Raw genomic sequence first — 22,930 nt, forward strand, 5'->3', positions numbered from 1 at the left:
AAATGCGGGTACTTTGTTATACGTCATTGGCATAAAGACCTTGCGTTGTATTTACAATGCTAGCCAAACTAAGTGAATTGAAAAGGTTAATTAAATTTTTAAAAAGTGAATTAAGCAGGCAGAGTAAAGAAACAGGCAAGCTAGATTCCTCTCCTCCCGGCCCCAGAAGACCAAAAGATAATAAACTGGGGAATGAGGAATAGAGACGTGTCTTAGCGGGATGGATTTTCCTTTTGCTCGGCCAGCCTTTTAACAACATACTACAAAATTCAAAGCTATAGGATCCGTTTCCTCACATGCACATATCTTATTTTCTACACGGAACCCAAGAGAAGGGTGTTATGTTACAGGGAGCAAGAAAGTGGAAAAATGGTAACAAACGTGCCTCTGTACCGTTATATCAGGAGGGATCTGGCTGTAAGGGGAATCTCCTCCAATGTACACTTGATTTGACTGTACGTGCTTTGATCTCAAATTGACACATCGCTTAGGAATCCCTTAAGATCCAGGAAGGGGCTTTTCTTGTGATAAAAAGCCTGAAGAGTACCACTGTCTCTTTCCATTTGCTACCTTAACTGGACTAGTCCCTAGAAGAGAGGTCCTGGGAGAGCGCCTGCCACTCACCCGGCATTTTATTGCTATAAAGGGAGCTGCCAGCAGTGTGAATCCTTCAAGAGGATACACAACAATTACCATGAATCTTTCACCCAAGGTGCCTTCTGAGTAATTAAACCTCGATTTATCCCCCCATTAATTATAAAGATTGGCTTTACTTTAATATACACTAGAGAGGCCTCCCAAGTCTGCTTCTTTTATCAACACCGCAGTCCAGGGTTAAAAAAAAAAAGACTCTAACAGCAAACAAATAGACTTCCTTGTTCAGCTATCTCTTTCTCATTATGAGGTTTACGGCTTTGTCTGTCCTGTGATCAGAGACATAATTGCAGCACACGTAGGCCATATGGCTTTATTTCAGCTAGTTCGGGGTCCAGCACTAGGGAAGCAGAAACTTTACTGCAAGGTGACTGCTTGGGTATGAGTGATGGGTTTTGGCTGGGTTACACAGCCCGTGCTAAAGTACTCTTGTTTCACAAGCCTTGCTGGAAAAGTTTTTGCTTGAGTATTTGCCCAGATGTGTTTCCATCAGCCTTCCAAGCGTAGCACAGAAAGAATGGCAACTGCAAGCCCGTGGACTTGCCTGTGATTCACCTCCCAGCACTTGCAAGAGCACCAGCAGGAGGCAAGTCTCCTCTTATCTTCTGTACTGCTCTGGCTAGGCACTCCAGGTGGGACAAAAGGATAATTCAACGTGTTAAGTTAAAGTGCCTTAAACGCCACTGAGGATGCCCTGCTCAGAAGTACTCTGGCCTTAATCCAATTTAGCTTAATCCCCAGGCAAGGACAGAAACTCTTTAATGGTTAAAGAGAACTACATATCCCTTTACTTCTGAGTCAGAGCATCCAAGCAGGGCGAGTTAGTGCTGGCCAACTCCTTACCTTTGGTTAATTTAGCTCTACCTTCCAGAGCTGCTTGTAGAGATGATGTATGAGGAAAGCATTTCCTTTACTCTGGGTGTTCCCCTCCTAATCATATCTTGCTTTATCAAGGGGAGCAAACCAGTCTTGGGAAACATCATGTACCAGCTGGTTCATTAACACACTGCTGTATGGGGAAACCCCGATGTGCTGGGGGATGTAAGATGAATACCCAAGTCCTGATCACAAGCTCAAAGGGCTGGGGCTTCCACATGCCTCTTCTCATGAGCTTGAAAATGCCGTATCTTTCCTGACCACCCATCTTCCCCTTCCTACCAAATTTATCAATGAGCAATTAACTCAGCCCTTCCATGGATTGTTTCAACCTTTTTCCCATCATCTCAGCTGGGTCTGGTCCCTTGATTAATCAGTAATCAGCCTCTGAAATCAGGAGGTTAATTGGTGACTCTGACCTCAATATTCTCACAGTCTTCATTCAATTTTGCATTCCTAGGATGCAACTGTTGAGGACAAAATCCTGTATATAAGTAAAAATTCAGTGGCCACATTGCACGGGTAAATAATGTTTAACCGCTGTCAGAGATGGCACTGGCTTTAATATATTTCACATGTCCAATACTGATTTTTTTTTCCTAATAAATGCAGCCTAGCCTTGGAAAAGTAAATCTGCCTTTTTCTACCATGTCTTGGAGGCAGCCTGTCCTGATTTTTATAACCTTGGGGGTGGACGGCACCCTAATTCATGGACTCCTTGAACAGCTTACATTATTCATAAAGAGTTAGTGCCTTGTCCACCGTTTTGTCTCAGACTTGGCATTTCTAATGGCCATCAAGAGCACCCTCGGCACCTGTTGGGTCGCAGCCTTATCACCCACCCAACAGCGCTGGCTTATTGACATTACAACTATCTGAACCTCGAATACCACCTAAATGATGGCAACTGCTTTCCTCCACCACCCGCAGGGTGAAAAAGGACGTGCTCTGACTATGATCAGTCTCTTATGCAAGAAGCCCTGAGCTTTCCAATTTAACGGAGGGCTGACCAGCCCCTGCTCCAAGCATTGTGCCCGCGTCTCCTCCCCGACGCTCCTCCTGGCCGTCTTTCCAGCTCCTGCGGCAGTTTTGGTGTCTCACCGCATCAGCTGTCCTGGCTGAAGGAATTCATCTTCATGAAAAAACGTTTCCTCCCTGTTAGGGATGCCTAGTGTCAGCCACTGGCACGAGGCGCCGAACTCTGTATCTGCTAATGTAGACACAGCCAAACGTGCCAGCACCGGTCAGGGACAGGAGGAAGCCTTGTCATCCGCTCGGCGGCTCCATTAGCAATTCCCCAGCAGTATTTCTTCAGCAGAGCAGCTTGGGGACGGGGCAGAAGTAAACAGGCAGGCACGGGGACACGACAGGAATGCTTAAGTCCGCAGCCGCCCCCAGTGAAAAGCCCACTGAACCACGACTGTGAAACAAAGACTGCTCTACCTTTACGCCCAATTAAATCGCAGTCATCAATAGTTCAGCTAGAGCAACTGCTGATGCTTACCCTCCTGCAATATTTGTTTATGTTATGGAAATACTTCAATAAGGGGCTATTTCCAAATTAACTTGGGACAGCCCTCAGGACCATGACTACCTCCCTGCTTGCCTTCGTGGGCTTTGCTGACACACCACTAAGCCAAGTTATGAAGACTCACAGAAGCGCAACGTGGCAGGAAGGCTGAGACTTGAGAAACGTGGGCCAGGGTCCCACTGCTGAAGCAGAGCCACCCAAGTGTGAGGCACTCCTGGGTATTTTTCCTGGCTTTCCCCCTGTGCTTGTGCAGGAGAGAGATTTGCTGCAGGTTCTGGGTCACAGCAGCCAGCCCTGGGCCAACACCGCAAACTCCCAGTGGCCAGAGAGTTGCACAAGCAGCATATGGATTGACTTGGTGACTTGTAATTAACCTTGCTAATGCTTCCCCCACGAAGCGAAGACGTTAAGCTAAGAGGCAGCTCACTGTTTGCTCTGCTTCTCAATTCAAAGACGTGATGGCGCTAATTCTTAAGCCCCACCTAACACCACTAATTCCGGCCACATTTCTAGCACAGTCAGGATAAATTGTTTTAAAAGTCGTAATTTGCAGAGTGCAATTCAGCATATTTCAGAGAAACGCTTCAGGCACAGCAGTAGGGGCGACTGAGCACAGGAAGATCCTTTCAGGACGGGTCGAGGTGCGTTAATAGAGCAGGTTTCTGATGACAGCATTGCTGTTTCCACCCACTCTATCTACCACCTACAGAATGTTGAACATCTTCATCCTTTAAGATCTTTCACAACATTTGGAGAATTAGGTTTAATTATATCTTTAAAAGACAGTGTTTGAAAACTCGAATGCCTGTGTTTAGAGCACTCGCTGGAGTTCCTGTGTTTGACTCCGTTACGCTCGCACAAAACAGGCAGGAGAAGTTGCAGGTGTGCTCTGCGGAAACCACAACTGGGGGAAGTCACACCATAAACATCCAGCATCCCAGAGAAGGGACGCCGAAACATCCCTCACTGAAGTGCTAATGAAACAAATAAGAACTGAGAAAACAGGCGTAAGGTTTGCCAGGTTATACCTTGGTCAGGCGTAATGACTGGCTGTTTACTTTGCTTGGGGAAAAAAAAAATTCAAGGAGAAGAACAAAGAGAAAGGGAAAATATTTCAAAATCATCCTGCCCAGTCTCCTTGGTATTCAGGCCAAGCGTATGTATTAAAAGTTGCCCATCATGGGCAGTTTGTCAGGGAAGAAAATCCTCACTGAAAAAATCATTAATCTGTTACAAAATTAATATTGCCAAATGATTAACTTCTTCCTAATGACGCTGCTTCCCGAAACACCTTGTATTTTCACACACTTATATTGACTTTAATGAATAATTCAAACTATTTTGGATAAATAAATAAAATATGAGTTGGACTTTTTTGGTCTCTCATATTCGAAATGTCACTGCTTTTTATTCCATTGCTTTTACACTTCTTACATCTGAAAATGTTCACAGCTGCCTGGAAATACCACAGCTTTGGCTCTTGCTCTGAGTTCAGCCAGGTCAATCAATAGCAATAGCAGTCTCTACACCAAAGAAAACCAAATCCACACTTAACCTTTTCCCCAGGGAAAGAGGTAAAACAATGTGGCTCTCAGCATGCCAGAAGTGGCATGAAATTAAATGTACCACTAGACTTTTTCAGGAAAACAGAAATTTGTTCTGCCCATCTTCAAAGATGCCACGAGCCATGTAGCTGCATTAATTCACTTGTGATCCCAGCTAATATCTCTGTCCTAGAAAGGCCTGAATTCCTTTCTAATTCTCCATTAAAGGTTTTTTTCCCATGGTAACATGTCTGGGGGTCACTCACTCCACAACATAAGGAATAAAATATTTCGCACCACATTGATCCCTGTCCCTGCTGACCCTGCCAGAACACTTCTGACAGATGCTACCCAGTGTTGCTACAGAGAATACCATATTCTTTTTATTAACCCTGCTCTATTTAAACAGAAGACTGCTTAGCTTGTTTCCAGCCTACAGGAGGGATGCCAGTTCTCCCAAGGTTTGTTCTCACAGGGTGCGTGATGGGAACAGGATGCGCTGTTTCCTCTACTCCAAGCAGCAAGGCCACAATTACCCTTTCTCTCTGTCACCTCCACAAGCCGCTTCTCTTCATTTCCATATCGCCGTGCCTGGCATGCAGCATCCCCCATCAGTCACCCCACCTGCACCCCTCCGAACTATTATTGAATTACATTCTCCTAGTGCAGGTCTGTCCTTCCCGGCTGACTCGTTGCAACTCCAATGCCACCCCACTGCATCTGAAATCCTTCCAGTCTTTCCCCCGATCAAACTCCGAGCTGAAATTTTCTCCTTCAGCTTTAGTTTATGATGAACACCACCTGAAAAGAGTTCGGTGATACTGTGAAGGACAAAATATAAAAATAAATTGTATCGTATTAAATAAAGCCTAATAGAAGAGGAGCCGAGCGTTTTCTGATATAGGCAGGTTTATGACCATTGCTCTCCCAAAATAAAATTCGCTTTGCTAGATTTTATAGATGTGTTTTACACTCTGGACGGGTAGGGGAGTGTGGGAGCGAGACCACGCCATCCGCCTGTGCCGCAGCCCGCTGCCACGCTCACCGACCCGATGGTCTGGCAGGCTCAAGCTGCGCTCTGGGAAACTTGCAATTTGTGACATTACAACCATGAATTACAACTTTTCTTAAAGGTAAAAACAGTTTTATATTCAACAGACTGCACTGGCTGTTCAATTTCAAACCCAAGTGGTATTTATTTGATCAGTCAGCGTGGGTTTATTTTTAAGCTGTGTATGTACCATATGGCTCAGTGCATCTCCCAGCCCCCTCCTCCAGCCACCAGTTTCCCCCTTCCAGCAGCCTGGGGAGAAGCTTTTGAAGGCAGCAGGCTACAAGTACACGTCTCCATCACCATGGCTCTTGCACTGCCCAAGAACTCTCCACCAAGATTCCTGTATGTTCATTCTTCAGCAAAGATGGTTTTCTGAAGATCCCGCATCAGACATATTCTGTGCATCTCTACAAGGTGCCTCTTCTTGGAAAAAAAGTCCACAATTAACCTCTATCCCCAGATAACCTGCACAGAGTGGCAGAGGGCATCAGAGGTTGGGTTAGGGGAAAAGGGGCAGGCTGCGGAGGACCGGGGCCTGGAAGCTGTGGAAGAGGATAAACTTCCTCTTGTAGTACCTACAGACATATATAGCATGCATTAGCCTCAAGGGTCGTTTTTGCTTGTTCGTTTCCCATTTCTTCTCCTGATAATGCTGAGATTACAAGGCAAGGTTGCCAAACTCAGGAGCACACCTGAAGTTGGCCTACCTACAGGACTCAGCCTGGACAGATGAACCCCCACGGGACAGACGGCTGTCCCAGGGGACATCCCCGCTTGGAACTTCGCTGCCCATCCTTCTCCCCCTCCTTGGCAGAGGTGTTTTGGACCAGGGGAAGTTAAGAAAGAAGGCAGCTTTTGGAGCCCGGCTCAGCTCTTCGGTCACCCGTGGCGCATCCGTGTTGCACTCAGTGAAGGCAGTGCACTGTAGTGTAAAGAGACCCTGGGTAGCTTTAAAATTACTGGCTTAAATAATGCGAACAGCCTGCTTGGTGCAATACAGACCTCATTGGGGATGGCAACATTCACCCCAGATGCAGGATAAATTAACCCCAAGAGAGCTATTTAGTGCCCAAGGTGGATTTCACCAATTAGTATGATATGGCACAAACCTCTTGGAAGTTAGGATCATTACACCGGTCATAAATCGTGAAGCAGCCAGGAAGACATCTCCCTGCTGCCCCTCCCCAAATGATGATAAAGTCTTCTAGCCGTATTTCCCTTCCATATGGCAATTACAGCCCAACAGCACTTCCAGAACAAAGTGATGTCAGCTGGAGCTAGTCATTAACTTCAGACACAAAAAACAGCCTCACCTTTAAAATTCAAATACATTGTGCTACTTAAGTTTACAGGAGAGCAGGCTATCTTCTGCTTCTAGGGCAAGCCAGCAAATATCAGTGTTCCAGGTAATCTATTTTGGAGTTATCAAATAATGATAAAAAAAAAAGTAACTGGGACTTTTGTGGGCTGTAGTTCAGGGATGTTCGGTAGCAAGAACAGGAGCATAGCTTGCACGGCTTGTCAGAGGAAGGAGAATCACTTTTCCACTTGGCTGTTTCTAAGAAAAAGAGTGGTTTTGAAACTGCTCAAGTGTATAATGTAAGAATTAATCCTAGGGACTATATAATTAACATATATAATACGCATTGTTAATTGCACAGGGTGGTCTGCAGAAGCATCTAATAGACAAATTTATCTCTGCCTGATCACCTCCCCTGTGCTCTGCCCATGATTGTGTTTCCATTGGCACATCACCACTATTACTGTTACCCCAAAACACTAGATGCTATTTAAACCTCTGAACAGCATCAAACATCTGTTATTAAAACAAACACCGGAAAATGTTCCAGAAATATTTTTGTTCCTTCTCAAAAAGAAGACTTTTTTTTTTTGCAGGAATTACAGTCATTCAAACTGCAGGTGGACAATATTCAATCACACCTTAGAGAGTGCTTTACAGTTTATTATCTAACGATGGTCATGTAGGCTACAAACGAGAGCTTTTCACCACTGGCAAGAGGTGATTTCAGACTTCCCCAGGAGCACAGCCCTTTTGCTCTGAACTTTCCATGTTCAAAATCCTGATGTTGAGAGTTATGGAAATACTATTCTGACTCGATAATAGTGACCAAGATCGTTACTTACACTATCTTGCCTCTCTCTCTCCCCAGTGTTGTGAATTCTGTGCTCACAACACTTATCCCAACTTTACAGGGAGATGGATCTAAATATAGAATTTGTAAAAATTTACAGGGATTCTGACTACTTCTAAAGTAGCTTATCAAATAACTATGTGGTATATGACAGACCAAGATGGGGCAGGGCATCATACAGGCATTCTTTGGCTCTTATTTGGGATGCACAGATTGAACTCTAAACCCCGTAGACTCTCTGATTATTCTGAGAGCGGCTGTAAATAAGCACGCTCTGCTGCGCTGGACTGAATCCCTTCCTACCCTCTCCTCTTGACAGACATTATGCACCATTACCGGCTCCAGAACTCACTTTGGAGACAAAGCCCAATGCCTCCATCCGCTAGGTAAGACAGCTTTGCTGAAAGGTCAGCCTGCCATTTCATTTGTTTGCATGGCCCGGGCTAATGGAAACGCTTCCGCTGTGAGCAGCACGCGGGCAGGCTCGAGGGTCGCAGAGGACTGAGAGGAAAAATGCACACCATTTTACCCAGTCAGCAGGGATGAAAACACAATTGCACTGCAATTGATAAAGGCAAGGCTCTGCAGCATGCCACCTTATTTGTGTTTTTAATGGGAAAAGATTGTGGAGTTTGTTTTATGTCTTTTGTTCCAAAGAAAACTAAGCTCTAAAAAGCCTCCACTCACTCCTATTCAAGCCCTTTTTTTTCCCCGTGTTTATCCCCTTAATAGTGTTTTGAAGTGTTGGCACCGCAAATATATTGCTCTTGGCCTGAAAGCACTCTTGGTGCCAACTAGTCAAACTTTCCCCAGGCCCTTCTTTCTCCTCTGTGCTCCTGCAGCAGGCCCCAAAGACACTTACTCTGCTTCAATCCCACACCAGACGTTTCCTCTGTGCACTCTTCTGAGTGCCCTGGACCTCCTCCCATAGGATAGCAGGCTCTGCCCTATCTTTATTGGTATATTTTTCTTGTTCTACTTCATTTTCTGGTGTCCACTTTATGAAAACAATCCTTTAAGGATGATCTTGCTGGAGCAGCACAAAATGCTGGTTCAGCATGGAGCAGCAGAACAGCAACGAGGGAAAAGGGGCTTTCAAATAACAAAAATGCAGGAATGTGACACAGCCATAAGGACAAGCAATCTTTTTTCCCTGGAGCATGAAAGATGTTTGGAAACAGAGCCATCTCCTGGATAACCAGGCTTTCAATCACATTATTCCAGCTTCTGGAGCTCCTATTTCCACTGCAGGAGCCTGAAGTGTTGTTATGGATTGGGAGGGTTATTTCCTTTAACCATGTGCTAATGCTCTGGAGCAAGAGATGAAGGCTTGAAGTCTCCAAGCAATCCCCACAAAGTGTCCCAAGACAGGCAGGACCACCAAAAACATCTCTGGGTAGGGTGACAGGAAAGGTAACAAAATCTCAGCCCAAGCACTGAGTCTTGCTTCCCAATTCTGAATTATTCATCACCTGCTAACTTTCAAACCAGTTCAGTTTTAAATTTTTAAATATTTAGTAATTGGGTATTAAATATTCATGCAATTTTATTAGAAATTTTGGAAGATGGGCACTAAGGCTGTAATTGTTAAGTTCATCATTGGGACTGACTGGCTACTCAGAGTGACTTTCCAGCTTCCTAGAGAGGGAACAGGGAAGAAAAAAGGCAAAGCGAGTATTTATGGACCTCTCCAACTCTAAATCACAAGACAACACAGCTACTTATACCATCTATTTTCCAAAAAAATCATCTCTTTATGAAGAAAGTGAGAAACCTACACTGGGAGCATGCTAGAAAGCCCTCAGCTGCAGTCTGAAGAGTTTCATTTAGGTGTCAAAGAGAAAGATGTCCATCTTGGTTCAGTGTATGTGACCAGCAAAAGGACAGTTGAACAGCCTCTGTCTGCAAGAGCAACAAGAAGAACACACAGTTGGTCTCTCTTGTGGTTCAGGGTAGACGTGGGTAAAGTTCAGCTTAATATGCACCTGAAATGAGGCAGATTCTTCCCTTTTTCTGACAACCGCTCAGATGGTAAGACGGGATGTACAGTTTCCCCTGAGCTGGTCTGACAACTCAGATTCATTAAATATCCATGCCTGTTGTAGCTCCTGCAGACCATTTTTTCTTCTCTTCTACCCCCTCCTTTGTAGTGGATGACATCTCTTTAACCCTGATCCATGCTGAGAGTGCGCCCATGTTCCTGTCCTCTGCATTATGAGCGCACATTCCCTACGGCGCCGGAAATTGTATGGTTTACACAAAAGATGACACAAAAGCCCTGGAATTATATGCAAATGAATGGATCCATTCCTCACTTGTTACCATTACAGCTCTGACTTTCCAACAACTGCATGGGGTAATTTCTGCACCAGCTTTCAAACAAAGGGCATCTCTGTGTTATTAACATCTCATTGTGGCAAGCAGTTTGTCACCTTTCACAAAAATGATCTGCAAAGACACCAGCAATTATTCCCAAGGAGATTATTGGGTGGCTGTGTCCCAGCACAGCAGCTGGAGGGTAAAGTGACATAATATTCACTGGGAAAACTCCTTTTTCAAGTCAAGAGTACATGGAACAGATCAAAAAATGAACTGAATTGGAAACAAACACAAAACTAGAGGAAGAGCTAATCTTGCTCTCTTCGATTTTCTTCATCTCTATGTCATCATTAGGAGCACATCTTTAGAAGAAAAGTAAAAGCTAAAAGATTATGACATGAAACGACAGGACATTAACTTTGGACACTTATCCTGGGAAGGAGCTTGGTATGTTTATAAATAAAAGACCCAGACGAAGAACAATTCAAGCACCAATTCCAAAAATCCAGCCAATTTCTAGGTCTTGCATATTTAGTTCTTCCAACACTTTTTAAGCATGAAGGACTAAACATCTGCAAGGCAGACAGGTTTTCTCTTCCTGAGATCGCTGTGTAATGCCTGGTTGTATCTTATAATAGGACCCAAGAACCAACATATGCTTGGCTAATATATTCACGAGTGAAGTGGGACAAAGAACAGAAGCCCCATCTAGTTTGAAGTAAATAATTATTAAATACTCAAAGTTATGCTTTGAGGACAGGTCATTTCTAGTTATTTGCCAAAAAATAAAAACCAAAAACCTCACGGTCTGTCCTCAGGGATAAAAGCAGCAGGAAAACAAAACAAAACAAAAGATCTTACTAAGTACTTTTGCTAGTACTAAGGCGGCTTGTTACCTTCACCTCTATGAAAAAATGCTTTTTGTTAGTCTGATGGAAGCCTCTTCTGAACTTCAACACTCACATTCAGAAATCTGTTCTTTGGATCAAGAGAAGCACAAGAAAAGTCAGTACGTTTCCTGTTTGTGATGATGGGACGGACAGAAGTATTGCTTCACTTTCAGGGTGTATATTGTCAACAGCTCACGCTTGGTTTCTGCACACAACCTACAAACACTTTTAAAAAAATGATGAGCTCTGCCCATTTCAAGTCTGAGAAACATCTGTACAGCACATAATGATCCAAAACAGAGCCACTTTGCATGTTTGTTTCTTCATCACCATTTTAAATAAGTTTCTCTCCGTAATCTAGTAGGTACAGCCCAGAGTCATTGCACATTGCTGCCATACGTCCACACAGTGCCTTCTGCCGGCACAGGGCAACACAGTCAACACGCAGCAGAATACAGCCGGGGACAGAACTGATCCAAGAGGAGGCAAGGACATGCGATGACTTTGCAGAGTTAATTTAAAGGGTAGTTTGTAATATAAAAGAGTAGGAAGATTGTCAGACAGGGAAAGCAGAGGAGATCTCAGGACTGAGTGGAGCACTGTGAGATGTAAATCAAGTGGGACTTGGAAGAATGGGAAAACAACAAGAGATGGAAAAATGCAGTCAGCCCACAGCCACCTGTAAGGTTGCATGGACCCGTCCACTAAAGACAACAAGTTCTGGGGATTCTTAGAGCTCTGCCCAAATGCAGAAGCAAGGGCAGTCTGAATAAAGAATCTAGCCTAACCACTGAGCAGGCTAAAGTTAGTAGCATCTTGAATTCCTATTGAACTGAGGGACTTCGGTGGAGGAACAAACAGGAGCAGTGACTGATTTCACACCTGGCTGTTCGAATTATCTTAAGCAAGGTGAGCGAGGCCACCTGGGAAGGCCTCAAATCACAAGAGAATACTTGTGGGTAGATCTAATTAGACAGAAGCCCTTTCTTTTTTTTTTAAGAAAGAGGTATTTTAATGGCTTATAGGTCCTTTTGCAGGAGCAGGGGAAAAAATAAAAAGACAGATTTCTGCTACGATGCCGAAGGCTCAGCTTCCTTCCTTCGAAGGAAGAACACTGAAAGAACCTAGTAAACAGACTCTGTAGCTTGAGAGTCAAAACTAGAGCTTTTGGCACAATTTTGACCAAAAATAGTAATAATAAAATGCTCTGACAAAGGGGTTTTGGTTGGAGATAAAGAGTGAGGGAAGTAGAAACATATTCTTAATGAAAATCTCATTTAGCAGGGGTTTTTTGAGGTGCTTAAAAATTCCACTGAGGTCACCATTCTGGAGAGATGACAAACTCCTGGGATAAAGGCTGGAAAATCCTGGTAGTCGTGTCACATTTAGCAAGTCAAAGATATGTTTGTATAAGGCTGTAGAGGGCTAAATCCATTTTACATGCTGTATGTATTATTAATTTCTGACAGTGGGCTTAGAAAAACCTAATTCGCTGGAATACGAGCTCCCTTTGAGCGGAGGGAAGCCTTTTCAAAACTCATCTTTTATTGACTGAGTCATTTTTGAGTCAATCTGTCTGCTTTCGGCAAGACAAGAGTTTTAAATCTTCTCTCTTTTTTTCCTCCTTTTTGAGTCGTGGCAAGTCTATTAAAACCTGCTAATGTATGCAGCAAGGCCTCTGATTTGAAATGTAATGAATTCTTCAGATAGTGGCAGATTAGGGGGAGAAGATGATAGAAAGAGCCAGAGACGCCAAAAAAAGAACTCTCCAGAAAAAGAGGAGGAGAAGGGTGAGAAGGAAAGAGAAAGATTAACCCTTTTCGCCCAGAAGAAGAAAATCTTTAAGCCCCATTAATAGAATCAGTTAAAAAAGCAGAACTGGAAGAGGCAGAGCATCTTCAGGCATGCCTGGGGCTGAATGAGACAAAGAATAAATGAATCTTTCCTCCTAGACTCTCTTGTAAGATTAGGTAATTCCCTAAGTGAAAAATGAATAAGTTAGAGAAAATTAGCTCCATCCATATAAATAAGCCTTCATATTCCAAACTCGTCACCCAGAGCTTCCCAGGCGAATGCCCTGAAACATTTTTGCTGTTGTGTAACAGATGGTTTCCTCCTCCCCCTCCTTGGTTTGGATCCAACTGCAGTATCTTTCAGGTGATCTTGTTTTAGCACAAAAATGAGCATTTTGGTGTAAATCATAAATACTGTTAGTGAAACAGCACTTGGCAGTTTTATTGTATTTGGCATCTTTGAAGTGCTGGACAAACATTACACAGTTACACAAATGAGAGATTAGCACTGTCTCCTTTTTACAGATAGGGGAGCTCAGGAAAAGAGAATCAAGGATGCTCCTTAATTCGACAGCACTGATCTGGTGACAGCCCGGGCTGAGAACACAGAATCTGCTGAATCACAGCACAGACCTGTGATATCTTCCTGTTTAACAGTGAAATTCATAGCTCAGCGTCAAATTTGATGGCTTTAAAAAAATTAGCTTTGCAGCAAAGTTCTAAGGAAACAAAGCCTTGGAGGTAAAATGAGAAAAACAGCCTGATGAAGCACAAGCGACCCAGTGGATTATAATTATAATTATGCTCAGCATAACTGATGCAGGTGAGTAAATACGGGAGACTGAGAAACTGGTCCTGTCAACCTAATGGCCCTTCACTAATGAAAGGTTCTGAGATGTTTTAACAGTTGAGAAGTCCCAAATAACAGAGGCAGAATACTTCAGCTTAAGATGCAGCAGAGGTATCTAAGTCCATGTCTTGAAGGAGAGACTGTCTTTCCCTACAGATGCAATGCATTTGGTCCTCTGGCACACAAGTCAAGCTACAAAAGGAAAAAAGGTTTGAAGAAGTGCAAAGTTAGCTCAAAAGCTGCTGGAGGCACAGAGACTGTAGAAAGTAAGCACGAGTTGGAAAAAACAGAGGCAGGAAATACGTACAGTAGGATACAGGACACAGTAGAAGTGTTATCTTGGAGGCCAGCAAGCTATGGGAGTTAGCCTGGCTTTTCAAATCGCTCCCAGGCATTGTCTGCTCTTGCTGGCAGAAACATTTTTTCCACCCTGGAGAATAACAGTGTCTGGATACCAGTCCCCACCATCTCCTGAACTCTATCAGTTCCTTGATGTGATTCTCCCCAACGGGGAAGCTGCCTTCTCCTACCTGTCTGTTTGCTTCACAACTCTGACATTAAGGGCCACAGAAGTCACAAACGTGAACTTTTACATCTCCACGTATCAGTGCTTACAGAAAGAAGAAGAGGTTACACTAGCTTTTATGTATGTAGACACAATCCTGGCCTTTACCTTGGTCCCAGCCTCCGGATTCAACAGCTGGCACTCACCCTCTGAATCAGTAATGAAGCAAAGGTTACGGCAGGCAGCACACTCTGCTGTGGATACACCATTTTTCAGAGAAGATAAGAAACTTAGGCCTGGACCATTACAGAAGAGGCAAAGTGCTTGCTCGGCAGCACGTTTTTCCTTTGGGATGGGGTCAAGAGCGAGGACTGTGGCATCAGCCTCCCGTCCTGTACAGGTGGCATCCAGGTTACTGCCTTCTGCCCGCCTCCATCCCTCCTGCGCTTTCGGGTTAAAAAGACACTTCTCACTTGCTGCCATAAAGAAGGCTCCAGTGTGGCACTAAACAGTTACATATTTTGCTCTAGCTGCAGATGCGTTTTAGTGATGGATGAAGCAATCCTTGTATATATTTTGTATAGCTGTGAAGTTTACAGAGCACTTTGGGAATCCCTTGAGAGGCTGACATGCTTATCGCAGCAAGCCCTGCCAACACCAACTGCTGTAGCGGGCTCAAATGATAGCCACAATTTTTCTTTTTCCACTGCAACCTGCATTCCTTCTATACGGTCTCGTGATCCCTTTTTCCCGGCCTGTTCATTTGGGAGATCCTCCGTGCTTCTCAGCCTTGCTTGAACTCTTCCACCTCCAACTCCTGCCTGAAGCAAACACGAGCCATGACGCAGCACCTGGCCTTTCTGAAACAAGGTCAGTCCAGAAACCAAGACCCGTGGTGCTTAGTCATCAAAGGGAGTATTTTGGTACAGGAACAGAGCATACTGTATTAGTAGCCTTGACTCTTGATCCACTCACCACACCCAGGGAGCAAGCACACACATCTGCTCCCTTCCATTGCAGTCTTCCAAGAGAAGGATTCGTTTCAGTTTTAGGTTTGGAGAAGACTCACTCTCTGCTGGTGTAAACTGTCCCACTGGGATCGATGACACCGAGTGCCACGGACACCGTGCTGCTGGCATGAAGGGTGCTGCTGGGACAGGTCTGCCAGACGTGTAGGAAAAATGTACGTTGAGGGACAAGTGAGGAAAGGAAAAAAATGACATGCACCAAAGGTCTGTGTGCATGGGATGTGCAAGCAGCAAAAAACAGATTTACCCAACTAGGCTAAATCAATGAATTAGCCCTGTACTCGAAGAAAAAGTGATCATTAAAGGCTGTGCTATTCACTCTACATCTGAGAAAAGTCTACAAAAACCCTTTTGCATTATCCCTAGCCTTACAGATTTTTTCATTTGAGTTTCTGAGTGGAGATTACCCATTAAGGTGCAGTGGCCAAATCACATTCAATCTATTTTCCGTGAAAATAGGAAAAAACTTTGGTCTCTCCTGTCCTCCTCTAACCAGTTCCCTTCCCATGTCCACATCCAAAGCATTTACCTCTGACTTGCCATAGGTGCACCAGTCCTGAATACTGAGAAGGCGCCCAGGAGGATATCTAAACACCACCACTCACTTCTCTGTCCCACAGGCTGAATCTTACTTCTTCAGCACCAAGTACATTTGGAAGATCAAGAGTTCATGTAAAATCTTACTCTCCTCCTAAGCCAGTAACAATATGATTTGCACGGCCATCAGCATTTGCTACCTTTGACCCGCACATCATCTCATGCCCCCATTTAAGACCAGGGATGTTGCTATATGGTCACAGGCCAATTTCCACAACGGTGGTGGCATAGCAGCTGGGTTCAACCACACTATGCACTAAAACATCTGTTCATACCTAGCCACCCCAGTGCTTGACATAACACCAGCTCAGCAAATTGCTCAGAGAGGGTTTAGACAAGCAAGAGAGCCAGCACTGAGCTGTGCAGACCTCCTCACCCGCTCCTGGTGCCCTGGGGAGGTGCAACCAAGCAAACAAGGGAGTTAACTACAGCTGGGGTGAGGCAATAAAAGCAAAAGAAGAAAAAAAAAAAAGCCTTCACAGGGAGGCGAAGTGTAAAACTACAGGCAACTACAATATATGTACCACGCTGAGTTTTTATAGAAATGTGTTTGCTTTTTCTAAACCACCGAAGTCAGAGATGGTAAACATCTGTTCGTTCACCCAGTCTCTCTCCCACAGTGTTTTGATTTAGGTATTTTCCTGAAATATGTATAACTTAAACACAGCAGAATTGTGCCAAGGCTTTTGAAACAGTGAAAGGGATTACAGTTATTACAAAAAGTGAAAAATTAATAACTTGAAGTCATTCAAGCAAACACACAAGAACCCTAGCATCACTCTGAAACATTCCAAAACAGAATAACTGAAAATACTTTGAAAGCATTTTTCCGGTACAACTAAAATGACCTCACTATCAGCATGAGATCTACTGAAGTATCTTGCTCCTTTGAACGTTGCAGTCTTCCCTCTGGATAGCCATGTGTCAGTTATAACAAAGTTTTGGGGCATTATCAACTGTTGCATCCAAAAGTTTGTGAGCTGGAAGCAAGGAATGGCTGTTGTACTCCCAGTACCATTCATTCTTCTGCTCTATTAATTTTATTTATTTGAATTAAGATTCCAAAACAAAAGAAGTCAATTACGGCTTACTAGGAATTATAAAGAACCTGTGTAATTGGGCTTCTGATTTAGTTATCACCACAAGTATACATGCTGCACTAAGATAAAGCAATAAACCAAGGTTTGCATTATTTGCAGCTGCTCAGAGTAAAAAAAAAAAAATAGAGAAAAGCTAAAGAGATTTTTATTAATGCTTTAGATGGCTTAGAAAAAAGTCACTTAATCATAACACTGTAAACAAGGAAGTTCTACAGCAGTATTTAAAAATATCTGAAATTGTTTCAGGAGCCCTATTGATTTGAATTAGGCAGCTGCATAATCACAGGGGCTGCAATTTTAATGAACATTTCAACAGGAAATGTTGAGCTGATTATATATATCAAAACAGGAAAGATCCAAAAGCTGCAGCTCCTGTTCTTTTTTTGTTGTTGTTTTGTTTATTGCCTTAGTGGGTACATTCAAAATAACTCTAGAAATAACACAGAACTTACCTGACCTCCCCCCTCTCTCTTTGGCTGCAGCTTCTTATACTTCTGGCTGCAACTCTGATCATCCTGTCTTGATACATGTCATTAGGCACAGCATTTTGAAAAATAATTAGGGATTCAATCAGATTTAACACTGGATCAAGTGCCTGGAAACTTCAATGCTGTGCTGCAGTTTTCTGTTAGCATACTTTAGGGCATGTTATATATACTTAATTAGCTAATGTTCATACAGTGCTTTGAAGAAATAAAGCACTATATAAGGGCTAAGTCTTGTTTTCAGAAAGGAAGAGAGCAGTGTTGAGACAGCATGGGCGCGGAGTAAGAACAAAGCTCTGAGCAACTGAACAACACCTTGTTTTCAGAAAGGTTTCAGGCCATCTAAAAAAAAATATATCAGCAGCTTCCAGCATCTAGGTGCTCAGAAAGAAAGCGAAGTTGTAAAACATGGGATGCTGCAAAGGCACTTAAATGACATGCTGTTGACACAGCGATACCAACGTCAGAAGAATGATCAGTCAGGAAGGCAGCAGCACCTACAGAGAGGAAAAACTTGGTGTACACACAAGCTCAAGGCATTGATTATTACTCCGTTAAGGCAATTTGCAAGATAAAGATTCAGACAGAGTTGTAGGCCTTGATGAAACAAAAATGAATGCGCTTCAGTCCTGTGAAAACTCTTCTGAATACGAGTGGGAACTAATGGAATAAAAGCGCACTGCTTCCTATTATTTGGTAGTGAAGCAAGCAAGGCTCTTTTTGCTAAAGATACGGTGCTGTGTTGGCTGCCTGCTAAACAGCACGGAACAGAAAAATGGGTTCTCCACAGAAGTCATCCCAGCAGAAGCAGGGGATGGTGCGTAGTCTTCACCAGACTAAACATCCAGAACATGCGCTGATCAGGATACAGGTCACAAAGAGGCAGCGACATCTTCTCTGTTGGTCAGAGAACTTCCCAAGTTCTCACACTGAGCATCAGATCTGAACTCAATTAAAACAATTCGGAGAGAAATGCAGAAAGCTGCGGCTAACTCCACCGAGTGCAGCACTAGGTGATGCCACAACCAGCCACCTGCCTCGATACGGTGCGCTCCAAAGAGTTTGGGGCAAGTGATGAAAACCAACAGAGTACACAGGGAGCTTTAAAAGTGACTGCAAAGAGATCCCTGAGCTTCTGTGTTTGTTTTTTGGTATTCTTGTTGTTGTTTATTCGCCTATAACTAAATTACATGATTTCTTTGCAAGTCTAATTAGGCAGCTAATTGATACTGGTGCCCTTTAGCATCTGGCATTTAAGATTAAGTAAATAATAGAGAAAGCACATGCAGTACCCAGCAATAATTACGCACAGCAAGAGTTTGCCCCCCACCTTCCCTCATTTTAACATTATGTATAAATCTCTTGAGGATAACTGTCTTTAATAGCCAAAAATACACTGGCTCTATAAGATACTTGATAATGGTGTCTTTCCTCTCAGAGATGGTGGATCTTTGGCTGGACTGTTGGCTTTGTTTTACACCTTGCACTCCATGGAAGGAAGAGCTTCACTGCTCCAACTCCACCCAACTGCAGAGCATGTTACCTGGATCTTCATGGGGACAAACTCCTGAATCCATGAGTTTGAGTGCTGGGATCATGCATTAAAGATATGTGGTCAAATATCTCCCTTTCTCATGCAATTACTCCTTCCTGACGGTCCACACAATATTAAACATTCATTGCCTCTCCTTTCTGACTGCAGCTAACACTTTCCTGTTGGCCTTTTAACAAGACTAAGTTATACTGAATTAAAATAAAATTAAGCCGTGTGAAAAAAGCCCTTTGGACAAGAATTCCAGACATCTCTGCAGAGCACAGACTGAGCTGGGGTGACTCTGTGTTATCTGCAGGCCCGTTCAGGTGCTGCCTCCAACTTTGCCCACCCAAGGCTCACTGCAGGTTGCTGTACACAGGCAGCTCCACTCGCTGCTTCGAGGCAACGAGTACCGTACCACACGCGGGAAGGCTGAGCAGGAGACACATCTGCTAGGGACTCGAGCACTGACCTCTTATATCCGCGGAGCACTGCACAGACAGCTTGCAGTCTCACCGTAAGCAGTAGTCCGGTTTCCTCAGAAGGCTACAGATTAAGGACTGGACTTGAGTTGTAAGACCTAACCCATGACTTGCACTAAAAAGTGTAAGAAACTGCAGTGGCTACTGCAGACACAGCCTCTGCTGCTGCCACAATAAGCCCTCTTATGAGCCCGGAGATCATTGCCCACCTCACGCTCCAGCAGTTAACGTGAGCCAGACAGCCTGTCTAATACAGCCCTGATTTCAGCTCACCTGCACTACCACAGGCACGAGAGGGTTTTAGTTCTTCCAGAGCTGCCTAGCAGAAGGAATTGCTGCCTGAAGATTAGTGGCACAATCTCTTTACACTCTGCAAGCAAGAAAAGATAGCGTGGAGGCTCCTGCCCGCCTCCCATGGGTGCCGCGAGTCTTAATTAGTATTTCCAGCATACTCGGAGACCTTTGGACAGAGGGTGCTACAGAAGTGGAAAATATTATCATCATTACGCCTGCTACCACAAGTGCTGGAATTCAAGCCAGAGACTTCACAGCAGATGGTGAAGTCGCTAGCACGGCTGGCTGCAGTTATAATTTCTCTCATCACAGACTCTCCTTGTTGGAACAGACTTCACCTCTTGATTTCTGAAGAGCAAAACAGAACCTGCGCTGACAAGACTGCATCGTACTGGTCAGTACTGCTGACACATTTAAACCAGCCAGCGCTCCGATCGCTACGAAAGTAAATACTCCAATGGACTTTCTAATTAAAAAGAGCTTCACTTTCATTGCAACACTTCTCCAGCCTGTCACAGACAGCCCTCCCCTGAATTCTGATCATTAGAGGGAAACAACAAAGAATTAGTCAGCTTTTGTTAAGTGTCAAACATTCCCACTGTAAACCATGCGCAAAACAAGGAGAGACATTTTATAGCTCTCAGAGCAGCTTTATACCTTTCTAAACACTATTTCTGTACCTCTTGCTAATTGCTCATTTGCCCTGATTTTATGGAACAGCCTGGCTCACGCCGCCTTTGACAGAGGAGAACAGCAGTGTTTAACATGCTGCAATAAGTGGGATATGAGCACTTCTAATTTTTCTCCTTATTTATTTCTAACTGCGGGGGTTAGCAACCTAGAACTCTGAGCTACCTGAGAGGTAACTAACATGCCATTAGCTTTGAATCTATTGCCAAGTGCTGCAATTGTCCTCTCCGTTTGGTTGAGGACATCACCTTGCAGAAAACGACTTCACATACATGGGAACATCTTGCTTAAAAATCTTTCATTTCACCAAAAACTTCTCAGGGATTCAGGAATACAGGCACGGGATAATACTGCCCTTCTTTTTCTTTTTTTTTTTTTCATGTTGTAAAATGTGAAGGATCCTACAGCAGAAAGAAGTGCTTTGAAATGGAAGTGAAGAGTAATTTCCACTACCCCTTGTGACACCATGGGAGTCCAAATACATTCTGCAGGGAGCTTACAAATGCATTGGCACACTTCCCATGTACCGAGGAGGGCACATTATCATGGAAACAACCCGACCAGGATTTATTTCAAATGGTGCCTGATGATGAAATTACTTTTAGCACATGCCTGTTAGGCAGACCTAACCTCGGTATTTCTAACTTAGGGTTTATTTGTACCACTTTTGTCTAACAAGACAGAAACCCGTCCTCTCCTAAGTTCTGCCTAATTTCAGTGAAGTCATGGCAATATGGCAGTCTAAAAGAGGAATCACACGCAGTCATTATCAGCCTATTCAGAGCACTCTTGCTGAATCTTTCAGATGTGCGTGCTGCCTTTGATGCCACTAGCGGTGAGAGCTCTGATGACACAGCCACGGTCTCTACTGAAGGTGGATGCTGCCGCTGCCTCTGGCCCTTCCTTGCAGAAGCCTCTGTTCTATTTAACTTAAGTACCTCCGCTGCACACCTGTAACAGTATCTGATCATTGCAGAAGGTAACCTTACAAAGCCACATACCTACCCAATAATCCACTGTGCTACAGCACTCCAGCAGGACGCATCAAGACTCTTCTACTCAACGAAGACAGAAACCTACTTAGCCAGTGAGTGAAAGGCAATTCAGAGTCAGATTTCAAGCAGCTTTTCATCAATCTGATTTTCATCCATTGAGCTGGATCTGGTTATACATAAGGACGAATATGCTGTTTTCTAATAGAGGCTGGGTTGATTTACTGCTATCTAACCACAGCTCAAGACAGATAACCTGGCAATGAAGTGGAAAAAGCACGGAAACACTGAAATAGCAAGTGAAGACTGCATCAGCTGCTGTGGCTACATAAACAATACAGGGTAGCTTTAGTTTAGTCTGAATAATGGATTGCTGGCAGCTGCTAAGAAATCCCTGATGGACAGGCATGACTGTCCCCTGAGATTTAAGTCTTGCTGTGATTTAACCCCCTGCCTCCACTGCCTTGACACAAACCCAGGTCAGTGCCACGCAGGATGCTACCTACTTACTGACCTGTGCCACGCCGAGAGCTCACGACAGCAGTGCTCAGGTCTCTGCACTGGCCACCGATGGATTCCTAAGGGAACTGCATGGTTTTGGCGTTTTTTTTCAAACAAATTGAGAGGGAACGAGGCCTTTTCGCTTAGGATCCTGTGCGTGTTGCAGTTTGAAGCTGCCTCTCCACACTTTAGCTGAAGCATACAGCCTTTTACAAGAGATGGTGCAGTGCCCAGCTCGTCCCCAGCAGGGGTCTGATGCTTTGGACCCAATTTCCCCTCCAACTCGTCCTCTGGACACCCCTCTGGACACCTCTGTTCGTAACCACTGGACAAGCTGCCCAGCATACCCAGACGTTGGCAAACCAGCTCAACAGGTGTGAAGATCCTAAGAGAGAGGGATGCTTTCCTTCCCTATTTACATTGCTATGTAGCACCACATTCAAAACGCTATCATAGCATTATCACATCACGGTACTGATGTCAGTGCCATGATTAAGATGGCAAAGTAATTACAAGTGCCTGTTTTTATACACTGATTGTTTTCCAAATGAATGTTCTCTATTCCAGATAAACCCTCTATGGATTAACGTTCCTCCAACTTGCTCGCTGCCTAAAATGTATTTGATTAGAAAAGCCTGATCAAAACTCTGCTTGACCATTTTTCAGCACTTCACCATTTTTCTTTTCCTCATCGGGAAGAAAAGTGTATCCATTAGTTAACCTTTTCAAACACATTCTTTTTGTAGTCTAATTCAAAGAGGATTATAAAAAAAAATCATCTGACTTGGCATGTGAATAGCTTTTTGTGAATGCAGGGCGCGAGCATTCATATATCAGCACATCAGCACGGGCAGATAAGGGGAGCTGTGCATGTGCTCGCTTATCTGAATGCAAGATCAGTACTGTGAAACCAGCATAAACACCACCGACAGAATCCATATATCGATGCAATTCTTAGTGGTACTAGTGCACTTGTGTGAATTTGCAATTAAATAAAGCTTATTCCTTAAAAAGAAAACAAGAAGTTAAGGATATAATTCAAGGTCTATTGAGATCAA

General features: G+C 43.9%; 1 protein-coding gene across 5 annotated transcripts in view; it reads right to left on the minus strand.

The window, feature by feature from the left end:
- Window positions 1–22,930, minus strand: part of MAD1L1 (mitotic arrest deficient 1 like 1) — a 353,278-nt gene that overhangs the window by 88,574 nt on the left and 241,774 nt on the right. The window contains exon 17 of one of the 5 annotated variants that reach the window (XM_080556173.1): window positions 1–22,930. This exon is cut by the window's right edge and continues 8,198 nt beyond it. The exons of the other annotated variants lie outside the window; for them this stretch is intronic. The gene's annotated coding sequence lies outside the window, so the exon portion shown is untranslated. 5 annotated transcript variants of the gene reach the window in all.

Source organism: Anser brachyrhynchus, assembly GCF_964034855.1.
Source record: "Anser brachyrhynchus genome assembly, chromosome: 15".
Classification (NCBI taxonomy): Eukaryota; Metazoa; Chordata; class Aves; order Anseriformes; family Anatidae; genus Anser; species Anser brachyrhynchus.